The following is a 24,937-nucleotide window of genomic DNA, read 5'->3' on the forward strand; positions in this document are numbered from 1 at the left end:
ATATATATATATATATATATATATATATATATATATATATATTAATTTGAACACCCACTCTCAAGATTAATATCGGGAACAAACAATAAAAAAAGTTATACTAACTTGAAAGAATAAAAAAACCCAGCTCCAGGGATACAAATTCATGTTAGTTAGAAGATAATTAAGGATTTTGTGAAAATATCTGCAGACTTTTAAGCAATTTTGACAATTTTAAGTAAACCTTTTGACACTTTATCTCTAACAAAATGCACATCTACTTCAAAATGTTTGTTTTTTCATGAAAAACTAAATTAAGAGCAAGATTAATCACATAATTATTGTCACAAAATACTTTAACAAGAATTAAGTTTTTACCCCCCACATCAAAAATAAAAATAAAAATACACATAATTTTATAGGTAACTGAAGCTAAAGCACGATATTCAGATTATGTAGAATAAAAATACAAAAAAAAGATCAAACATCATCTATAACAACAAAGTGGTGACAAAACCACTACAACGATAAAAAAAAAAAAAACACATCACAGTTGTTTCTTTGTATGTTCGGATCATTCCAAGCATCCAAGAACACAAAAATATATCCCCATAGGCCATAACCATTCCACAAATCAAAAATTCTTAAGAACATGACCTTAAAATATTTATAAACTAATTACACTATAAACAGAAAAAACCTTTACCTTCATCACTAAAATCATAATTAATATGAACCTATCAATGGCATCCTTTAAACTCTTATATGTGTCACATTCATTTCCTTAACTATAATCTAATTAGCAGTCTCAACCGACGCCGACATCCTAACCGACTTGATTCTACCAGCAAACACAATCGCAACCGATCCAAACTATTTCACATTCACGGGTTTGCGAACACCCGTGGATGCAACCTACCCAACAGCTTTTACAGCCATCAAGGGTGGATCCACCTTCTTAGCAATGGGGGCACATGTCTCTAATGAATTTTGTAGGACTAGAATGTTTATATAGGAATTAAGCCTAAACTTTGAAAATTATATATGTAGACCCTCAATGCTTAACCCAGAAAGTAAGAAAAATAAGATGCTTTTTGTTAATTTTGATAGAAAATTAATGGAATATTTACACTTTAGTACCACATAGTTTACAATAACGAATTTTCTAGTCTAATCAAAATTATGCCTCAATTTCTCCAAATTTAACTGTAACAACCCGATATTTTTTTCAAGTCAATGTAACGATCTAAAGTCAAGTATTGTAACCTATTTTTGAAATAATAAGAATAACGTCAAAAATGAAATGTTCAAAAATCTCAAATGGGATATATAAAGTGATAGATATCGTACCAAGGTTTTCAGAAATATAAAAAACACTAAAATCTGAGTTATAACGAAGAAGTTATGACCTATCGAAGATCCGCAACAAAACCGGTAAAACACTATTAAGCGGAAAACGCGAAATTTCAATAAAATGCTTTTTAGCCTTAGGTATCTACATGAAAGTCGTAGATATCATTAAACTGTAAACGTATATAAAAAACACATCCAAATCTGACTTCATATGAGGAAGTTATGATTTTTCTAAGTTTCGGATACAACGGTAGACAGCTAAAAACTCGAAATAGAGATCGAACGACTTTTAGCCGACACAACCTAAACGAGAATCGAAGATCTCGGCAATAGTAGTACAACGGTAAAAAGACAGACAAAAATGGACGTCAGATGAAGAAGTTATGAATTTTTAACGGACTTTTCCTGTCCCAGCCTGTTAAAAATGTAATATTAAAAAAAAAGTCAAAATTAGCCGACGAAGTCTAAATGAGAGTTGTAGAATATATATTCTCACCTACACGTGGATATAAAGAACATCAAAATCGGAGCTCGTATGCGAGATATATGAATTTCCGAAGTTCGGGACACGAAACCCCACGCTGTCAGAAACTCACGACGTGAGCTAGTGACTGATGGGTGCCAGAGTTGGGCTATCATACGTCGAGTATATGTACGGGATAAGATCAAACTCACGACATGAGCCACTCCAAGCTCACGACGTAAGCTCCAAAAATGCACCCTATAAATAGAAACCAATGGCTTTGGTGTTGGCTGCTCAATTCTACTCCCTTTCCCGCCGTTACTCTGTGTTAAGCATCCCGAGACTACCCTGACGCCCCGGTTTCATATCCAAGCTTTGACAGAAGTTCAAAGCTCTGAGATTTCCGAGAAATCGACTTCTTTTCCGGTCGAAGTGATGCCCGAGCAAAGTATCGCTTTCATCAAATCATCACTTCTACCAAGTGAGTTCATACCCCTATCACTACACTTTCAGATACTTTTAAATGCTTTTAAACACTTTTAGGGCGCGGGGGGGGGGGGGGGGGGGGGGGGAATACAAGTAAACATACGGTTAAAATCGTGTGAAAAACATCAATCTTTTGCTATACTTTTCATACTATTGTTATAACTATCATATGAAGTTGTTAACATGCAAAACATCACACATCACAACTTTACCCTCATGGGATACAATATATATGTTTTATAAATAGAAATATGTTTTATTTATATGTCTGCATACTACATCATACAAAGGGTAACAATTTCAACTATAACATTATGTTTATACAAGAAAATATAAATCATTGTTATGCCTTTGTCAACACTATAGAAAGGGTAATCCTTTCAGAAATCATTCATACACATTTTTAGAATACGTGACTTAATTGAGAATATGTGAGTCATTTGTCTTCATCGTACCTATCAATGTATACAAGAAAGCCCTGTTTTATAACCAGAGTCTTCGTCCAGACAACGTGATAAATGTGTATAGATCTATACGGGACTGATGATTTCGCACCCTGACTGTTAGCTAAAGTCCGCGAGGTGACAAATATCATAACATTTCGACGCCTGAAGAACGTCGCTACAGGCAAATACATCATAGTACGGTTATGAAAACTCACAAGATAGACAATTATTATGGTATTATGTTTTTGTAGTGCCCGGGTTTCAGGGCTAAGCATTTTTAGACAATGTAATAGTCTATATCAACTATTGTAAATCTTTTTGAAGTAATAAAGATGAAATATTTGAATTCTATGTGAATTATGTGTATTTGTGTGCTTATTACTTATTTATAAATGTATAATTAATAAAAGATAAAAATAAGCGTCAAAATTAAAGTGTGAGATAAGTCCGATATCTTTACATAAAGTTGTAGCGGTCGAAACAAGGATTTCGGGGATATAAAGAAAGCCGAAATCCGAGTTATAACAAAGAAGTTATGACTCGTCGAAGTTTCGCGACGGAACCGACACGATACCGGGAAGCGTAAATAGTGAATTTACGATAGAGCGAGATTTAGCCTTAGTGATCTACATGAAAGTCGTAGAATACATTAAACCGAGAGCGTCCAAAAAAAGAACGCCCAAATCTGACTTCGTATGAAGAAGTTGTGATTTTTCGAAGTTTCGGCTTAGCAGTGTATAGCCCGAAATTCGAATATTAGATCGAACGGTTTTTAGCCGACACAACCTAAATGAGAATCGAAGATCTCGTTAATAGTAGCACAATGATAAAAAGACAGACGAAAACGGACGTCGCATGAAGAAGTTTTGAATTTTTAACGGACCAATCCTGTCCCGGCCTGTTAAATAATATAACTTTTAAAATAAAGTCAAAATTAGCCGACGGAGTCTAAACGGAACTTGTAGAATACGTTCCCGCCTTCGCGTGGATATAGATAATGTCAAAAACGGAGCTCATATGCGAAAGAGACGAATTTTTAAAGTTTGTAGTCGAAATTGCGAAGTCTGATAAGAACTTGATGACGTGGCAGCATCTGGGCCGTCCGATGTTGGTTCAGGAGTCGCTTCGGATCACGCCACGTAGCCCTTGCAGTACGCCCCGTTTCCGAAGAAGTTACGCCCCGCGTAGCTCCGGTCTGATCCATCCGATGGTGCGAGACAGCTGGCTTCGGCTGGCATTCTTATCCGAGGACTACGCCCCGCGTAACCTCCCTACGCCCAGCGTGTCACAACTAGGAAATTCAATGCCTTGTAAACATTGAACAATGATAACAAATGTGAACCAACAATGTGAAAGCATGTGAGATGCTTATTCAATAACAACAAAACTTCAATCAAACACTTCATACAAACGTTCAAATAGTCATCAAAGAATTGAAAAACCCTAGAAATCCTTGTTTAAGTCCATTTTGGACTAGGATTTCCTTATTGGGCCCAATGGACCAATAAGCTTCCAATTGGACTATCTTGGGCTTAGAACTCTTGAATGGGCTCTAATTGGACTCACTTCCATTTATTTTAATATTTTGGGCCATATTGGGCCTAGAATGAAATAAAATACCTTAATGGACCTCATTGGGCCATAACTAACCTAATTAGCCCTAATAGGCCATAAAAATCATTTCTTGATTTACTTTGGGCCAAAAGCTATCAAATTGAACCATAATGTGGGCTTAAGCACACAAGACCTAATCTTTTTCTTCCCTCTCCTTTTCTCGGCCCAACTACTTAAATGGAGGAGAGTTGACTTTTGAATGCCACCTCATTTTTACATATGGGTCTTCCATGCATTCATCCCATGTTTTCATGCAACTATCCCATCAAAGATCTATTTTCTTCCTCTCTCTTTTTCTCTCGGCCGAACACAAACAAACACACAAACAATTCACTCAAAATTCTCTCAAGAAACTCTCTCCATTTCTCTCTAAATTTTCGAGATCTAAGAGGCTTTCAAAGAGATTCTTCCACAAAAACCATCATCCAAGGTAAGTTGATGTTTGATCCAAGCTTCAACTCACTTATTTTCATCAAAAACCATCTCTTAATCCATTCAAATTCATGATCTTGCATCTTAGAGCACACTAAGTTTGAGATCCATCTAAGAAACTTGCTAGGACCGAAAATAGCACCAAACTTCTCCCAATCTTCTTCAAACCGAAACCAAAACTCAAGGTGAGCTTCACACCCCTCTTTTTTTTTTGGTTTTTATGAGTTTTATGGGGAGAATACAAGAAAATGTGTAGATCTATGTGTATGTGTATGCTATGTGTGATTTTATGCATGTATGTGTGTGATTTCATGTGTTTTTGTGATGAATATGTTACCAAAAAGGGGGTAAACTCGAGATCTATGACATGAGAAAGGGAACAAACATAATCCAAGCTATTTTACACTAAACAAGTCAAGAATAATAGTTTATAAGGTTATGATGAACATATTCTAACATAAAACCCTTTTTTGGGCTTAAATTGTCAAAAATACAAAACTTGGGGTACAAATTGACAAGTCACGGTTTCTCGAACGTCAAAAGGGCCAAAACAGTTCCTATGATCATTTTTCTGAATATTAGAATTGTCAAGGGACTTAAAATGTAAATTTTTAGAATAATGGGCTAATTATGGGCTTTTCGGCCCAATAAGCCTCAAAATGCGAAAAATGATAAATTTAAGTGGCTGAAATGTAACTTTCTAAAAAACAGGGGTAATTAGCATAAAAAAATTATTTTAAGAGTCAAAAATGTTTTTCACTATCAAAGAGGACCAAAAATGTAAACTTTTTAGATTTTGGGCCAAAACTGTAAAAGTTGTGAAAAATGGGGTTCTAACCGAGAAACACTATTCTGGAAGGGCTGAAGCTGTCAACAAAATAAATTTTGGGTTAAAACTGTGATTTCATCAAATAAATGATACAAAAATGTCAAGAGAATGTTTTAAGGACAAAAAATGAAATTCTTTTATATAAACGGACCAAAAGCGTTATTTTTATAAAAGAAAGGTGGTTAAAAGGTCAAGTTCTACTTTTAAACAAATTAATTCATTAAAACAACATACATGACCCACGACTACCGTCAAGACGGAAATATGAACACACATACAATAACAAATATCGTTATAAAACGAATTAATTCGGTCTCGAATCAATAACAAAACAAAATAGTTAAACCAAAGCATTTTAATAAACACGCGATAACTATGATGAGCTAACTTACAAACTTTGGGCTTGAAAGTTTCAAATCATGCTTGTTGGGCATTGCTAGCCCATTAACATGATCTTTGGGCCCAAAGGGAATATGCTTACGTGTTATTGGGCCTCCTATGACCCGATTTCATGTAAAAGGACTTTCAATAGTTCTAATGTGCTATTGGGCCCTAGTGGCCCATTAGTACTGCTAGTGAGGTCGAGAAGTCAAATGCGAGTTGGGCCAACGTGTCTTTCGCATTCCCGATAGCCTTAAATAACTCACGGAAATAACGGGACTTCGTACTCCCCTTTCTCCTCGGTTGTTGGGCTTATGAGAAATCAAGTAAACAGATTCAGGGCGTTAATCAAGAGTAATCATGGTGGTTGGATTAAGTGAGTAGTAATGGGCGACGCCTTTAAGAATCGTTCGTAATCTGTAGTTATAAACTAGTCATCTTTATGCGTGATTATAACAACTCACAAACCCTAATTAATCCAAGGTCACTCGAGAAATCAAAACCATTCGTCGTAACGGTATAACAATAGAGAAATCACTGTATTTTATGTATTGGGAAAACATCGGGTTTTCCTGGGAAGTTCAACATTTTCACATGCGTGATTTATACAAAAGTTCAACAATTATACATGTTTTGAAAAATCAACAAGCATATATTTACGGATCTTCACACCCATTTTTTTTTATATAAACAATGATCTTTTCAGAAAATATCGGATTTTCTGGGTTTTACAACTACAATAAATCATTTTTTTTACAACATTGCTCATGAACTCACCAACATTTCATATGTTGACGTTTTTCAAAATAACTTGTATTCTCAGGTAACAGGTAAACCGAAGAATAAGTACCAAGTAATGTCATAATGTTTTGCTTAGATTATCTATCAGACAATTTATGTTATGAAATTGTAATGTTTAAAACAATGTACTGGATGTAAACAATATCAGTTGTAATATTTCAATGCATGGTGATGATTTATGTTATGATTCATGTATATTCATTGTGATGGTATTCAATTTAAGTCACAAGATCCCTCAGACGTTTCCGCCGTCTGGTTCGGGGGTGTGACACAACGTAAACGAGGCTGCTGGCCCTATAAATAGATGCGAGGCTCTCCGGATTTTTCACACATTTCCACTTCTCTCTCTAAATACTTTCTCTCTCTAACCCATTCCAACTCCCCTAAACCCTAGGAAAAATCCCTAGCACCCTAAGGAAGCCCCGAGGCTCCCAGAGTCCTGAGAAAAAGGGTCTTTCGGTTTCGGAAACGCTGCTCCGAGTAAAGCTCAGTTTTCTTTAAAATCCGTTGTAAGTGAGCTACGCTTACGCAATTTTTAATATAGCTTTCAAATAATTATAGTAATGTTATTAGGTCCTTAAAATAATTATTTGGGCTATTATTATGAGTTATATTGAGTGTTATTTAACGCTTATATAATAGTAATAATAGTCAGACTATTAATTTGTCGCGGTTATCGTTAGACATTTCCACTGTATTTTATGAGTTATAATTATTTGGGCTATTATTATGAGTTATATTGAGTGTTATTTAATGCTTATATAATAGTAAACCCTAGTGGTATTGATACTAGGTTTTATCGAAGGAAAATTGTTTTGAGAGTATCAAAGCGCTGTCCGAGTGTTGAGTCACCACCTTTCAGGTGAGTGCATAGTTACTTTCAGCTTACACATAGATATGAAATATTTTATATAAATTACGTGCTATGTGTGCATATTATCTGAATACTTGTTATCTATGCTGGATGAACATTTTTATACATGTTTTCAATGATTTAAACTGTATATGTATTTTATATCTACGAAAATGTTGGGGTAAAACATGGGTAGATGTAATAGGTGATGTGTGATAAAATGATGAGAGGCCTCGATGTTGATGTTGTTGATTCTGTCATCTAACAGAGTATGGATGACGACCACGGACTCTTCTAGACAGTCCAGTGGAACGCTAGCAGGCTCGCAACCTGTAGGTACTTGTGAACGATGTGTTCACCGGTGTACTCCATCCCCTACATGGTTGCCTTAAGGACATTTATTGCTGATGAATCCCCTTAGCAGTAGTGTCCATCCCGATGATGATCCTTAGGCTATGTCCCTTATGATAGGTGTTTAGGGACGTAAAGTGAGGATAACGGGAATGGGTAATCAGGTTATTGTTGATTGATGAAATTAATAAACTTATTTATTGTGGGTTGAAAACCCTATGTGCTCACCATGCTCCTAAGCTTGACCCACTCAGTTTCATGTATTATAGGTAGTGGCGCTCGACTATAGATGTGATGTTTTGGATGAGGGATTACGGATATAGGCATGTAGATATGAAATAATGTAGTAAGGCTTATATTGTACTGTTTATGCTTTTGATCTGTATCGAACATGACATCCCAAGTCTTTTAATGAAATACATTTCTTTGGAAATGCTTTTGATAAATCTTTATCATATTTTGTTTTGAGACAAATTCCGCAATACTTTTATTTAAAATGTTACTCTGATTTTTAAACAAAGCATAAACAAAATCGGTCTTTTCTGGCCGTGAAAATGGGGATGTCACAGTTTTTACGGGAAAAGTAATATTACAGTTGCTATTATGTACAACTACAAGCTTCCTAGCTATAGTTTTGATTTATAATAAAACTATAAATCATCATTTTAAGCATGCCATATTTGCTTACAAGTTACAGTCTTAGACATTTAAGACTACTTCTCACTTTTAGGAAAATATAGGTTTTTCCTGGTTCAATACATTCATTTCATACAAACATCAATTCATAACTCATTTAATAAGAAAATATCGGATTTTCTGGAAAACAAACCTTAACTTTTGAATGACATACATTTACACAAATATCTACTTATGAACTCACCAACTTAATTGTTTACACTTTTTCTTTGAAATAACTTGTATTCTCAGGAAATCGCTAAACACCATGTTAGCAACTACTTTTGGGGACTAATGCTCTGGCGTTAGTAACATCTTTTGGAACATCATATTGTATTTGACTTTTGAAATATGTAATACAACAATCATGTAAACCTTTCAAATATATATTATGGTGGTGTGTACTTTCTTTACTATTCAATTGTTATGATACTGTACATGACGTCCTCCACCTCGAATGTTTCCGCCGTTCAGGTTCGGGGTGTGACATTCACCCTCCCAGTTTCCATGTCTAATCCGGCACATATGTCTCTGTCTCTCCTCTCTGTTTTTCTATATTAACTTTATCTAGTTTTGTGTTTTTTATATTTGATTTATCGATAGTGAAGTTATATACCCAAAATTACTTGACCTAGTTTTTATTTTTGTAATTTGTGATGTCTATATTAGTATATTACATGTGTTTTTAACATTACAAATTCTATCACGACCTGATCATTTTCACCATTTTAACTGGAAATGATCATGTCAATAGTGCCCTTTACAAAGAAATTTTTTGGATCCGCCACCGACAGCCATCAAAGTTACCCAAAACAAATTCTCGGGCGTAATGGGCCAAAGTGTTTCCTATACTGTTCTCGAGTTCCCAACTGGGTCTATCAACCCGCTCCATTTCCAGTTTTCCACACGTGGGCTACCAAGCTTTTGTTTGTGATCGCGGGCTCGATACAAGTCTGGTTTGTTGACACCTCTAACAAGCTTTTTACTCAGAAGCTTGAGAAACGTATGATTGGTGACATGTTTAGGTTCCCTAAGGCACCGTTTTGTGGGTGGAACTAGATGAAACTAAACTAGAAAACAAAGTTTTAAATGGTATTTGGCATGACTAGAACATGAACTAAAAAGATTTTTGATAAGGTCAAATGAGACTATTTCTTAGAAAATTAGTCCTACCAAAAAGATGGAACTTAAAGGGACGTAGTTAACAATTTATGGCTTTTGACAAAAATGGCACAAATTTGACCTTCTCATCCACGACTAAATCAATTTCTCCGCTTCATATCATTTATGCAATTTATCCTTGGATGCAAAATCAATTCTAGTTATCGTCTTCTTCAGATTATTGTTAGATGACTTCTCCAAGTATCGACAATTTAGGGTACGATTTGTTTATTCGTTTTTGTCTTTGGGTTTATGTTGCTATAGATTTTCAAACTTGCAAGATATTTTTTTGGAATCAAAGAACATGGTTCTAATTATAAGGTTTCTTATTAATGATTTTTTTTTTTTTTTTTTTGTTTATGTGGCATAAGAAGGGGGTCGTGATTTTGCACTTGCAAAAATATAGTTTGGCATACTTTTTAAGGGGAAAATATCAATATAGCACAATCAACTATTGTCATTTATCTGATTTGATCACGAAAATATTTTTTTGCTCAATAGATCATTAAACTTACAACTTACCTGTCTATAAAGTCACTTTCGTTAGTTTTTAACAAATCATCCGTTAACCAATTATTCTAAATTACACGAATGGTTCCTATGGTTTCAATTTCTTTCGTGGTTGGATCGTTAAAAGAGTCAAGCTACTCGGGATCAGATCTTTAAAAGATTGACTCGAAACCGATTTTAAACGAGCCCGAGCTGAGCTCGAACTTAATATTAAGTTCGTTTATTAGACGAGCTTGAGCCTATGTCATTAAGCTCGATTAGGCTCGTGAGCCTAAACGAGCCTTTATATAATATAATTTATTATTATTTTTATATATATTAAACTAAAAACATATTAGGAGAATTATGGATTTAGGGTATTGGTAAACGAGTTTCTTAACGAGCTCGAGCCGAACTTAAGCTTATTTAGGCACGTCAGATGAAGAACGAGTCGAGCCCGAGCCCGATCCGAACTTGTATAATTATTTACGAGCTCGAGCTGAGCTCAATATTAGAAAGCTCGAATCGAGTCGAGCTCAAGGTCGAGCTTCATATAAATTAAACGAGCCCGAGCAGAGCCTGGCTAGGCTCGGACTCGGCTCGGCTCGTTTACACCCCTATTTACCAACACCGTTCATCACCGACACCACCACGTTTTAATTCTGGGAGCCACCACCGTTCACCTCCTCCGAACAAAATCGAAAATTTTCTTCATCTTTGAAAACCAATATCATTTTGTTTCGCCTTTCAAAACATCATTGATCTTAAATACACATAAAATAAAAGGTCGTTGGCTTTATATAAACGTTTTGGTAAAAATATCAAATTATATTATGAACATTGTTTATAAAAATATTGAAATATATTATGTTGATCGTCAATTTTCTCAAGTTAAAGCATAGCATCATAGTATGGTCAATTCATTTTTGATAGATTTTTTTTAATGTCCTATTTTTCAATAGGGAGCTGATTCGTACACAACAACTTTTTACCGCATGCAACAATTTTTTATTAATAGACAATTTTACCCTTTGCTCTATTTTAACAAACTTTACAATCTACCCCCTACTGTCTAAAACTCTTCCCAATATACAAACACAGAAACGAGTCTACGCTTCTCAACGGTGATCATTGGTAACTTGCATCTTAGGTTTGCTTCACCGCCATAGCCGGCCGCCCCACTGCGGTCACTTTTATTCTCTACCGGTGTGAGACTCATGTATTACATGGGTTTAATTAAAAAACATAAATATAAAATTTTAATAATTTGAAAAGTTTGAATTTATAAGAAAAATGTGAAAAATTTGAATTATTAAAATTAATGAGACTCTAATGTATTGAATAGATTACATATATAAACTCTTTATAATAAATACTTTACATATATATTACCTTACACATTAAATGTGGAATTTTAATTTAATAAAATAAAAAATACAATAAAATGACAAGTGGAAAATAGAAATTTTAAAAATTCTAGAAAATGTCATGTGTCCAATGAATGAGAAGAGGACATGTGCCAAAAAAAAAACCTTCATTTATTATAGTAGATTTTTTGGTTTGTGATTTTATATTGTGATTGTATTTCCTCTTTTAATTGATTTGTGATTTTATATTGAATTATTGGTATTGTGATTTTTGTATCGTTGCTACTATTATAATTTTATATTCAATTCTAGTTTGTAATTTGAGATTGAAAAGGATCAAAACCACTGTTTGTTGTTTGCGATTGAAAAAATCAATTCTTCTCCCTTAGTTACACTACATAATGCTTATATTAATAAGAGTAAGTATCTTTAAACCATATTCATCCAAAAAATCAATGAATATTATGTTTACCTTTTCTACTAATTTCATCAAAACATCAAATACTTTGCTATTTGTCTTGACTGTAAGCCCAAAAATCCATGTTATTGAAGAATATAAATGTAAAGCTTACCTAGTCACTTAACAGACTAATGTTAATTTTTTAAGTTAATTTCATCAAACTATATTTTTCTGTTTATCACTATTATTTGTATTGAGTTTCTTAATTTGTATGTGATTATGTAACAGACAATTTCAATGGAACCAACTTCATCGATGCCACTGAGTGAAAATGTTTATTTAACTACTTCGAAATTTGACTCATGTGATGATTTATTGAAGAGTGTTCGAGAATTTTATTATTTTAAAGGATATGAGATATCTATTCGTGGTTCAAGAAAAGACAAACATGTGATTTTGCAATGTGACAGAGGTGGTTTATATCGATATATACGAGGTATTTCAAGTAAACGAAAAAAAAACCACAGGATCGCGTTTGATCAATTGTCCTTTTAAGCTTTTGGGCAAAAGGAGTAATGATGGTGCTTGGATATTTGATGTAAAAGACTTATCACATAACCATGAGCTATCTACGGACATCTCCGGACATCCCTCGTTTCGTTAGTTACCATCGGAAAGAATAAAAAGTTTTAAAGAAATGACCAAGGCCGGGATTCCCCCGAGACAAATTCTTTCTTCTTTGCGTCAACAAACCCCAAATCTACCTGTAATCTCTAGAAACATATACAACATGAAGAGAAAAATCCGAAGGGAAAATTTAAGGAATCGACCTATGATCAATGCATTATTTGAGGAGCTTGATGAAGGTGGTTTTACTTGACATTTCATATAATGCAGAGGGGCGTATATCTCATTTGTTCATTGCACACCCTTTGTCGATTAAATTGGCTAAAGCTTTCTCCAACATATTTTTGATGGATTGCACCTACAAAACCAATAATATAACATGCCACTCCTTGATATTATTGGTGTTTCGTGTTTTAATACTGCCTTTTATTATGGGTTTGTTTTCTTGGAAAGAGAAGATAAAGAAAACTATTCTTGGGCATTACGAGCATTTAAAAAGATTATTGGACAAGATCCGTGTGTGATTATGTCAGATAGGGAATTGACGTTAATAAATGCCATAAAAAAGTTTTTCCTACGACATCAAATCTTTTATGTGTTTGGCATATTGAAAAGAATGTATTGGCAAATTGCAAGAAATATTTTAGACGTGCCGAGGAGTTCGATATTTTTATGTCTGATTGGAATAATGTTGTATATTCGACAACGGAAGCTCTTTTTGAGGAGAACTGGTTTGAATTTACATCAATTCATAAAGAGAAGAAAGACACAATTGAGTACATAAAAAATGTATGGTTGCCTTGGAAAGAAAAGTTTGTTAATGCTTGGACCGATAAGTACTTGCATTTTGGCAATCGATCGTCATCAAGAGTTGAAGGTGCACATGCTAAACTTAAACAATATTTGCAAGTTTCTATGGGAGATTTGAGGGAGGTGAAAGAGAAAATTTGTCTTGCAGTTGGGCATGAATTTAATGAAATTAAAATAAAGCTTTCAAGTGAGAAAATGCATGTTCATCACGATGGCACTATGCCATTATTTAGAGAACTTCATTATCACGTATCTCACTTTGCCTTGAAGGAGATATATAAGCAATATGGTTTTACAAAAGATGGTAATATTTACCTTTCTTATTGTTTATTAACCTTTATTATTTACTAACATTTATTAATTATTTTGTATTTTTAGGTAGTATGACTCCTTGCATCGGTCACTATATGGCAACCATGGGTCTTCCATGTGCTCACAAGATAAAATATTGGCAAGGAACTACTTTTCCGTTGGATTTAATCCATCCGCAATGGAGGATTGACACACTATTGCTAAATTTACAAAATGATTTGCATGATGAAGACACTGGTAGACTTGATGAGTTGCTTAATGAATTGTGCTCAACGTACCAAAGGTGGCCCTTAAACAAGAAAAAAACATGCACTTTCGTTGATTACTGAACTTCTGAACCAATCTGATGCCTTTTTTGAGCCGGTGGTTCAACGACCAAAAGGAAGACTTCCAAAATCAAAAAAAGAAAGGAGGAATAACATCAACGGCACAGGATCCTTCAAGATTTGAGTTGGTAGAATCTTCACAAAGACGTAATGAAGCAAATGGTGAAAACAACTTATTTGATTTAAACGTATATCCATTAGATACATTTGATTTAGACGGTCCTTTTTGAGTTATCATAGTATTTTTTTTATTGATATGGTTGCTTGATTCAAATGTTCTTTTTAAGCCTACCATAGTATATATTTTTTTATGTGGATACTTGTTTGGTTTAACGGTTGTTTAATAAAATTTGATTGGAAAAAGATTGATTATATAGCTAAGTCTTTGATTTTAAAAGTTATTATCAAGTTATATGTCCACCGTTGTAACAAAAAAAATGATAAAATTGACAATTTTTAGTAGGGAAATGGACTTAATAAGGTAATTAACTTTTCGGTTTGTTCACATCTGGGTAACTATCTTTTTTTTTGTACACATTTAGGTAACAAACTTTTTGTAAGTGTTCACATATGACCATTATGACCGGCTGTAGCAGGTTATATCCGGTCATAACCAGTCATAATGGTCATACGTGAACACTTCTAAAAAGTTTGTTACCTAGATGTGTACAAAAAAAGATAGTTACCCAGATGTGAACAAACCGAAAAGGTAACAGTAAAATACACGAATGGTCCCTGTAGTTTGGGTAATTTGTGCGTTTGGTCCATAACTTATTTTTTAACTTAGACGATCCTTACTATTTATTTTTGTTGTGTATTTGGTCCCTGTGCTACCTCAAAAGATTATTGTGGCACCCAATTTAAATTTCTCAAATGTGGTTTCAGATTTAGGGTGAGGAGATGCAGATATATGGGGTCTATTAATTTTTTTTAATATATAAAAAATAAATACATAAATAAGAAAAAAAAATAAAAAGGGCACAATAGTCTTTTGAGGTAGGACAGGGACCAAATGCACAACAAAAATAAATAGTAGGGATCATCTAAGTTAAAAAAATAAGTTATGGACCTAACGCACAAATTACCCAAACTACATAGATCATTCGTGTATTCTACTGTTACTTTTTCTGTTTGTTCACATCTGGGTAACTATCTTTTTTTGTACACATCTAGGTAACGAACTTTTTGAAAATGTTCACATATGACCATTATGACTGGTTATGACCGGATATAACCTGCTACAGCCGGTCATAATGGTCATATGTGAACACTTCCAAAAAGTTCGTTACCTAGATGTGTACAAAAAAAAGATAGTTACCCAGATATGAACAAACTGAAAAGTTAATTACCTTGTTAAGTCCATTTCCCTTTTTAGTAAGTATAAATATATGGCACGTAGGAGAAGAAATATATGATAGTTAGGAATGAGTGCCTGTAGAAAAGAATAAAGAAATTGTACATTTATGATTTTGCAATATCTATATAGAGAGAGATAGAAATATATATTTATATAATGGGAGGGGTAAAGTGTAGAATTGAGGAAAAGTTGGAAAGAAGGAGGAGGTAAATTATAAAATTGAAGAAAGGGTAAAATTGTCTATTTATAAAATATTGTTGTGTGCGGTAAAAAATTATTGTTTACGAATAACTCCATTTTCAATAGTAATATCGATCGATTTCTAAAATGAGATGTTAAAGAATGTAAGGGTATCTGGTAGCAAATCAGATGTTGGGTAGTTTAAACATCTTTTTCAAAAATTACTCGTATTTAAAGCGAGCCCACACTACTCCCTTTCTCCAATTCATACTTTTGTTCTAACTCATACTTCGTTAACAAAAGGATAATTTCTTTACAATTAACCATTAATTCCCTTTAATTTTCCATCATAAATTTTATATATTCTAAAAAATATTTGTACGCTTTGTGTCTACATGCTTGCTCTAAAATAATGGTGTTTCAAGTTCTATCATTGTTATCACAAAATTTATATGTTCTATTATTTGACAACAGTGCCGGAGCCGGGGTCAACATAAAGGAGTATCCCGAATTAATGGGTTCGGTTTTCTCGGTTTTTCAGTTTTTCAAACTCGGTTTCAGGTTTAAACCCAAATCCATTCAAAGGTTTAACTTGTTGAGAATTGACAATCTTGTGTTGCTTATATAACAAATGTATAGGGGCTATGTTTCATTTTATGGCAATGTGGGACAATTTTAGAATTATAAAAAATAAGAAAGAAGTTGAAGGGATATAAGATATAAACTAATAAACAAAAAAACTAACATATGTCAAGCCCAAGATTAGAGCTACCAACCTCCAAAAAAACACCATGTCATCATAACCAATTGAACCAAATAGAGCTTTAGTTATTTTTTCGCAAAACACATTTATATTAAGGAACGCAAAATAAACGAAATTTATCGAAAAAATTTATACTACTAAATTTTTTTTGAGGGGCATCTTACAATACCCCGGGATCCAATGTAGATCCGCCAGTGTTTGACAATTGTCATTATTGACTTATATATATATATATATATATATATATATATATATATATATATATATATATATATATATATATATATATATATATATATATATATATATATATATATATATATCCTCCTCATATTAACTCATACTAACCCTCAGATCGACCGGCAAGAATGCCTATTTTCATTTTTTTTTGCGTGTATTCACATTTCGGCTACTCAAATACATGGTTTTATTATTTTGCCGACTAGTAATGTGGTCACACGTTGAAATCGGTTCATAGCGGGAAAGGTGAAACGAAATGATATTGTTTTTCAAAGATAGTGGAGATTTTTTATTTTGGCCGAAGGTGAAAGATGGTGGCTATCGGAAGTGAATGGTGGTGGTGTCGGTGATGGTGTTGGTGAGAGACCAACCACGAAAAAAATTGAAATCATAGGGACCATTCGTGTAATTCAGAATAACTAGTTAAGGGTGGATCTGTTAAAAATTAATAAAAGTGACTTAATAGAAAGTAAGTTATAAGTTTAATAACCTATTGCACAAAAAAATATTTTAGTGACCAAATCAGATAAATAACAATGGTTACCGTAACATTTTCTAGGTGGATATTGAAGGAAAATTGCTTGTGTCATTGATTTCACACCTATAATTAATGGGGTCGGTCGCTTGTGATATTGATCGCAATAAATTTTTTAGTCAATATTTGAGTCTGCGTTTACTATTGAGTCTTTCTTTTTTTCTGAAAAGTAGATGCACTCTATAATCATTTGGATTTTTTCAACTACAAAAAAGTACATGGATTTTTTCAAACTATAGAAAAGTACATGCATTCGATAATCATTTGGATTCTTTCACCGTAGTTGCCAATCTGTATATTGCTTGTAATTGAAAGTCAATATTTGCACTGTGGACCGTACGACACTTATTAAGAATATTACTTTGTACATGAGGTGATGAGCACATTCAGTAAAAAGAATTGAAATGTAAATAAACTGATTCGATTATTTAGTATTAGAACTCGTTTTAACCCACACTACTCCCTTTCTCTAATTCTTACTTTTGTTCTAACTCATACTTCGTTAACAAAAGGATAATGTCTTTACAATTAACCTTTAATTCCCTTTAATTTTCCATCATAAATTTTATATATTCTAAAAAATATTTGTACGCTTTGCGTCTACATGCTTGCTCTAAAATAATGGTGTTTTAAGTTCTAGCATTGTCATCACAAAATTTATATGTTCTTTTATTTGACAATTGTCATTTATTGACTTATATATATATATATATATATATATATATATATATATATATATATATATATATATATATATCCTCCTCATATTAACTCATATTAACCCTCAGACTGGCGGGAATGCCTATTGTCATTTATTGACTTATAATGGTGTTTTAAGTTCTAGCATTGTCATCACAAAATTTATATGTTCTTTTATTTGACAATTGTCATTTATTGACTTATATATATATATATATATATATATATATATATATATATATATATATATATATATATATATATATATATATGTGTGTGTGTGTGTGTGTGTGTATCCTCCTCATATTAACTCATATTAACCCTCAGACCAGCGGGAATGCCTATTTTGTAACACCGTAAAAATTTAAACAATTATTCGCATTTTAAAACCATTTAATTGCATTCACGTCCACATTTAAAAACATAGCATCATCATTATCTCAATACAAAATCCCAAGATCAAACCATATAAACTCCGGTGTGCGTATGTACGAGTCATGCCGGCGCCTTCCCGCGATCATCACTGGTACCTGAAACACCACACATAACACTGTAAGCATAAATGCTTAGTGAGTTCCCCAAACTACCACATAAACACATATTAGCCACTTAAGGTTGTAACTTTATTGACCCTCTGGTCGAATATCTCTGTGGGACCCTCTTGGTCCCATAACTCTGTGGACCCTCTGGTCCTAACTCTGTAAACTCTAGATCATGCATATCACATATCACAATAAATCACAACACATAATATTATGCAAATACACTGACATATAACTCTGGAATACTCTGTCACATAACCCTGTAACCACACTAGGTAAAGTATAGTGAGAAGACTCACCTCAGATGCCTCGGTATATCTCTGATTCGGTAGAAATATGATCTAGCCTCCGCCTAATTACACAAAGTAAATATTCTCATAAATATAACTCTCGGGACTAGACTCAACCCTCTCTAGGCAAAAGACCATTTTACCCCTCTATCAGCTCAAAGGCCACATTGTTGACCAAACCCTAAAAGTCAACAAAAGTCAATGGTCAACTTTGACTCGACTCGTCGAGTGCACTTGGGCGACTCGACGAGTCTACACGTGTCTACTGACTCTCTTAAACCCTCTTGGCACGTCGAGTCCCACCCTTTACTCAACGAGTCACACATGGCATGAATCGTGGGGCCACCCCGACTCAACTCGTCGAGTTTCAAGAACAACTTGGCGAGTTCCACCTTGAACTCCAATCCCCTAACTCTCTCTGACTCACTAAGTTATTTCCCAACTCGGCAAGTCTACTCACAGAGTGATTTACAGGAAACCCTCACCCTATTCGCCGAGTCTGATCTTTGGACTCGGCGAGTTCATGCCATGCACAAACTCTATAGACCTCCTGAGGTCAGATCTGTTCCTTGAATCCATTATCCATAGATCTGACCTTCCCAAGCATGATAATCACGTAAAGTTCAGACCTTGACACTCATAAAACATCTAGATGGTCTAACTTGGTGATTTAGCCCCCAAAAACAACATCCTAAGATCATAGCTCCCAAAATAGCTCATAAAGCTCCAAGGATGAAGGTCTTTGGACCTCTTTGGGTCCAAATCCAAAGCATAACCTCGAGAAAGGACCAATTGCTCCACTTATCCATCCTCTAAAGGGGTTAGAAAACCCTAAGTCTAAGAATCAACACCAAAACTGAAGAAGGTCCGAATAAATACCTCAATATGAACTCTATGAACTCTGAAGTCACCAAAATTGCACCTCCTTCAGCCTCCTCTTGCCTTGGCCACATCTTTCTTGCAAATACACCAACAAAATGATCAAGAATGGCCTCTCCTTCCTCACAAACGATCTAGATCTCTTAGGGTTTCTCTCTGGGGTTTGGTAGCCGCAAATGACGCCCCTAAGGGCCTTTAAGTAGGTCTCAAACCCAGGAGATTAGGGTTTCATTAAACAGCATGGACTCGCCGAGTCCACTCATGAACTCGCCGAGTTCGGCTGTGAACCCGGATACTAATCCGCGACCATACTCGGCGAGTCTAAACACCAAATCGCCGAGTCTCTCTCAATATCCAAAAATAATAGGAATAATTAATATACCTGGGAATCCGGGTGTTACATATTTTCATTTTTTTTGCGTGTATTCACATTTCGGCTACTCAAATACATGGTTTTATTATTTTGTTGGCTAGTAATATGGTTACACGTTGAAATTGGTTCATAGCGGGAAAGGTGAAACAAAATGATATTGTTTTTCAAAGATAGTTGAGATTTTTTATTTTGGCCGAAGGTGAAAGATGGTGGCTGTCGGAAGTGAATGGTGGTGGTGTCGGTGATGAATAGTGTTGGTGGGACACCAACCATGAAAAAAATTGAAATCATAGGGACCATTCGTGTAATTCAGAATAACTAGTTAAGGGTGGATCTGTTAAAAACTAATAAAAGTGACTTAATAGACAAGTAAGTTATAAGTTTAATAACCTATTGCACAAAAAAAAAGTATTTTAGTGACCAAATCAGATAAATAACAATGGTTACCGTAACATTTTCTAGGGGGATATTGAATGACAATTGCTTGTGTCATGGATTTCACACCTATAATTAATGGGGTCAGTCGCTTGAGATGTTGATCACAATAAATTTTTTAGGCAATATTTGAGTTTACGTTTACTATTGAGTATTTCTTCTTTCTGAAAAGTAGATGCACTCTATATTCATTTGGATTTTTTCAACTAAAGAAAAGTATATGGATTTTTTCAAACTATAGAAAAGTACATGCATTCGATAATCATTTGGATTTTTTCACCATAGTTGCTAATATGTATATTGCTTGTAATCGAAAGTCAATATTTGCACTGTGGACCCTACAACACTTATTTAGAATATTACTTTGCACATGAGCTGATGAGCACATTTAGTAAAAAGAATTGAAATGTAAATAAACTGATTCGATTATCTAGTATTAGAACTCGTTTTAACCCACACTACTCCCTTTCTCTAATTCTTACTTTTGTTCTAACTCATACTTCGTTAACAAAAGGATAATGTCTTTACAATTAACCTTTAATTCCCTTTAATTTTCCATCATAAATTTTATATATTCTAAAAAAATATTTGTACGCTTTGCGTCTACATGCTTGCTCTAAAATAATGGTGTTTCAAGTTCTAGCATTGTTATCACAAAATTTATATGTTCTTTTATTTGACAATTGTCATTTATTGACTTATATATATATATATATATATATATATATATATATATATATATATATATATATATATATATATAGGAGTAGGATCAAATGAGAACACCTAAAAGGTTGAGAACGCGAGAACAAATCTGAACCATTTAAATATTTAGATCTAAGGCTATTATTAAACGGGCGATTTATGATAAATTCTAAAACTACAGGCATTAAAGTGTGACTTTTAAATTGCTAGAAGGGAATAATAGGAATTGCAAATTTATCTATTTCCTACAATTCCTCACCCTCTCTCCTCTTTCCTTTCATAATCTCGTATCTTTATCTCCTTCGACCTCTCTCAATGAATTCGGGTCCCTTTTCTTTCCTCTCTTCCCGTCGATCGCTCCACTGCCGTCTTACCCCAACTACTTCTATCACCTCTCACTTCAACACCGATTATAATCGATGATATTCGTGCCACAAAACTGACAGGTGATTGATTTCTCTCGATTTACTCGTTGAATTGATAGGGACGAATACAGACGAACCACAAAACCGACTAACATCTCCCTTGATCGATCTCTCGCTCTCGTTCTAGATCCATCAATGGCGCTCAATCTTCGTCAAAGACAGACAGGGGATTGATTTCTCTCCCCCATATGTCTATTGCCCGATTTTCATGTATCTCAAGCTCCGATCGGATATGAAATTAAGCCTGAATGTCTATCACGATTAATATAAACATAATCTGGATCTTGAATAAATTTATATATATGTATGCTATGGGTTTATGATCTAATTATCGAAACACCGTCCATTTTAAATCCGAATCTGAAAATCAATGTTTATTGAGGTATTACATCGGATGGGCACTGATAGCGAATCATATGAAATAAAATTGATACGCCTTCTCATAAGAAATCGAACGGTTTTCTATATTGTGTTCCTTAACTTGAAGCAACAACACCATCTCATCGTACGATCCGATTTCATGCTTTTGTACGAGATATTGTAGGTTTTTTCGATAATTAGTGAGTTTTGATCCGTATATTGAAGTACATGTATGTGTATGAGTAACTTGGATGCTTACACTTGAGTAGAAATAGAAATGTTTTCGGATTACATAACCTGAATATTTAAAAATAAATGTAGTTATCTGATATGGAGTTTCAAAGTTTTCAAACCATACCATTGTAGTTGTTTTTTCATTGTAAACAAAGCAAAACATGATCTAATTTTGTATATACTTTCGGAGTGCATAGCTCGGAAGCTAAATCTGAATCAGCCTATAAACGCAAGTGGAACAGCAAACGAGGAAGTTTACAAGATATTGATTTATGACAAGTTCTGTCAAGACATTCTATCCCCTCTGATCCATGTGAAGGATCTCCGCAAGCATGGTGTGACCCTCTACTTCCTTATCGATAAAAACCACAAACACCTCTAGTGGGGGTGTTTTTGTTGCACCTCGAAGACAGGAGAAAAAGAAGGGAGTTTGAGAGGAAATGGAAGAATGAAAAATTGTATTTATCTGTGAATAGCAGTGCATTCATGTGTGAATAATAGTGAATGAATAGCAATGCATTCATGTGTGAATAATAGTGAATGAATAGCAGTGCATTCATGTGTGAATAATAGTGAATGAATAGCAGTGCATTCATGTGTGAATAGTAGTGTATTCATTTGTGAATAACAGTGAATGAATGTATTTATTTATGATTAGAGGTATTCATTTATTCAATTCTGAATAACAAGGTACTTATTTGTTAATAGCAGTGTATTCATTTGTGAATAACAATGTAAGCATGTGTTAATGAGCATATTTATTTATGATTAAAGGTATTCTTTTTATGGAAAAATGATAATTTTTACGCTCTTTTTATTTTCAATTGATTAAAAAAAGAAATTGAATTACTTGTAAATTGATGTGTATTTATTTTTGATTGGAGTAGTATTAGGTTTTTTGAAAAAAAAATCATTTATGAATACAAATGTACTAATTTGGTATTCGATTTCTATTCATTTTTTTGAGCACAAAAAAAAGGTAAAATAGGAGAAAAAAATTGATTTTTTTAAGAATTTTTTTTCAGTTTTAAAATAAATTTTGATAAAAATGTTTTTTATATTCCATTAATAAGAAAAATAAAAAATGAATATTTATTTCTTTTTTGGTAAGTGATCCTAAATTTAAGGAAATTTGATTGAATTTTATTTTATTTTAATTTAATTAAAATATACAATTACTAGTATACCCTTATATATTGATTGGTCCAAAACTGTTCTCGCGTTCTCAACCTTTTAAGTGTTCTCATTTGATCCTCTCTCTATCCTCCTCATATTAACTCATATTAACCCTCGTATTGACCGGCGGGAATGCCTATTTTCATTTTTTTTGCGTGTATTCACATTTCGGCTACTCAAATACATGGTTTTATTATTTTGCCGGCTAGTAATATGGTCACACGTTGAAATCGGTTCATAGTGGGATAGGTGAAACGAAATGATATTGTTTTTCAAAGATAGTGGAGATTTTTTATTTTGGCCGAAGGTGAAAGATGGTGGCTGTCGGAAGTGAATGGTGGTGGTGTCGGTGATGAATGGTGTTTGTGAGAGACCAACAATGAAAAAAATTGAAATCATAGGCACCATTTGTGTAATTCAGAATAACTAGTTAAGGGTGGATCTGTTAAAAACTAATAAAAGTGACTTAATAGACAAGTAAGTTATAAGTTTAATAACCCATTACACAAAAAAAATATTTTAGTGACCAAATCAGATAAATAACAATGGTTACCGTAACATTTTCTAGGTGGATATTGAAGGATAATTGCTTGTGTCATCACGGATTTCACACCTATAATTAATGGGGTCGGTCGCTTGTGATATTGATCACAATAAATTTTTTAGTCAATATTTGAGTCTACGTTTACTATTGAGTCTTTCTTCTTTCTGGAAAGTAGATGCACTCTGTATTCATTTGGATTTTTTCAACTACAAAAAAGTACATGGATCTTTTCAAACTATAAAAAAGTACATGTATTCGATAATCATTTGGATTTTTTCACCATAGTTGCTAATCTCTATATTGCTTATAATCGAAAGTCAATATTTGCACTGTGGACCCTACAACACTTATTAAGAATATTACTTTGCACATGAGCCGATGAGTATATTCAGTAAAAAGAATTGAAATGTAAATACACTGATTCGATTATTTAGTATTAGAACTTGTTTTAATATATAAATTTAAACAATTTCTTTAAATAAATTTGTTAACATGTTAAATAAGTTTTTTACTTTTATTTTGGTAGAAAGGAAATATGGTCATTTTTAACATCTTTTTCTTTCTATCTTATTCTTTCTATTGCGGTCTTATCAAACACTATACAAATAAATTAAGCCTCCTATTCCATCCAGTCCTTCTGTCAAACCCTCCCTAAAAGACTTGTACATTTTCATTATAGTTCGAATGGAACTGAACCTGCATCGGCTGTTTCGGCTTTTGGGAGTGCAAATGTAGGGACATAGTCGCTTGTGAAGTGCTTTTAATAGTACGATTTATGAGGGGATTTTGGCAGAATCGTTTAATACTAGTGCAGATATTGTTGAAAAGATTGAGTCTGGGATCAAAGGGTGATTGTTGAGGTGTTTCTTGTTTCTAGTTTCTTTTGGTGAGATTGTTGCTTGAAATGTGAAAATAATTGTTGACGTTGATTCAACTTTACAGAATTGTTTGTAGAGTTTTGCTTTTTGATAGGACTGTTGATTGAAATTTGAAGGTGTGTATTGACATTAAGAATTTATGATACAGAAATTGAATGATGGAGTTT

General features: G+C 33.6%; 1 pseudogene; it reads left to right on the top strand.

Moving 5' to 3' along the window:
- Nucleotides 1-709: 709 nt before the first annotated feature.
- On the top strand, nucleotides 710-24,935 carry LOC111916430 (germin-like protein 9-3; annotated as a pseudogene).
- Nucleotides 24,936-24,937: the final 2 nt, after the last annotated feature.

The sequence above is a fragment of the Lactuca sativa genome, chromosome 2 (genome assembly GCF_002870075.4).
Source record: "Lactuca sativa cultivar Salinas chromosome 2, Lsat_Salinas_v11, whole genome shotgun sequence".
Classification (NCBI taxonomy): Eukaryota; Viridiplantae; Streptophyta; class Magnoliopsida; order Asterales; family Asteraceae; genus Lactuca; species Lactuca sativa.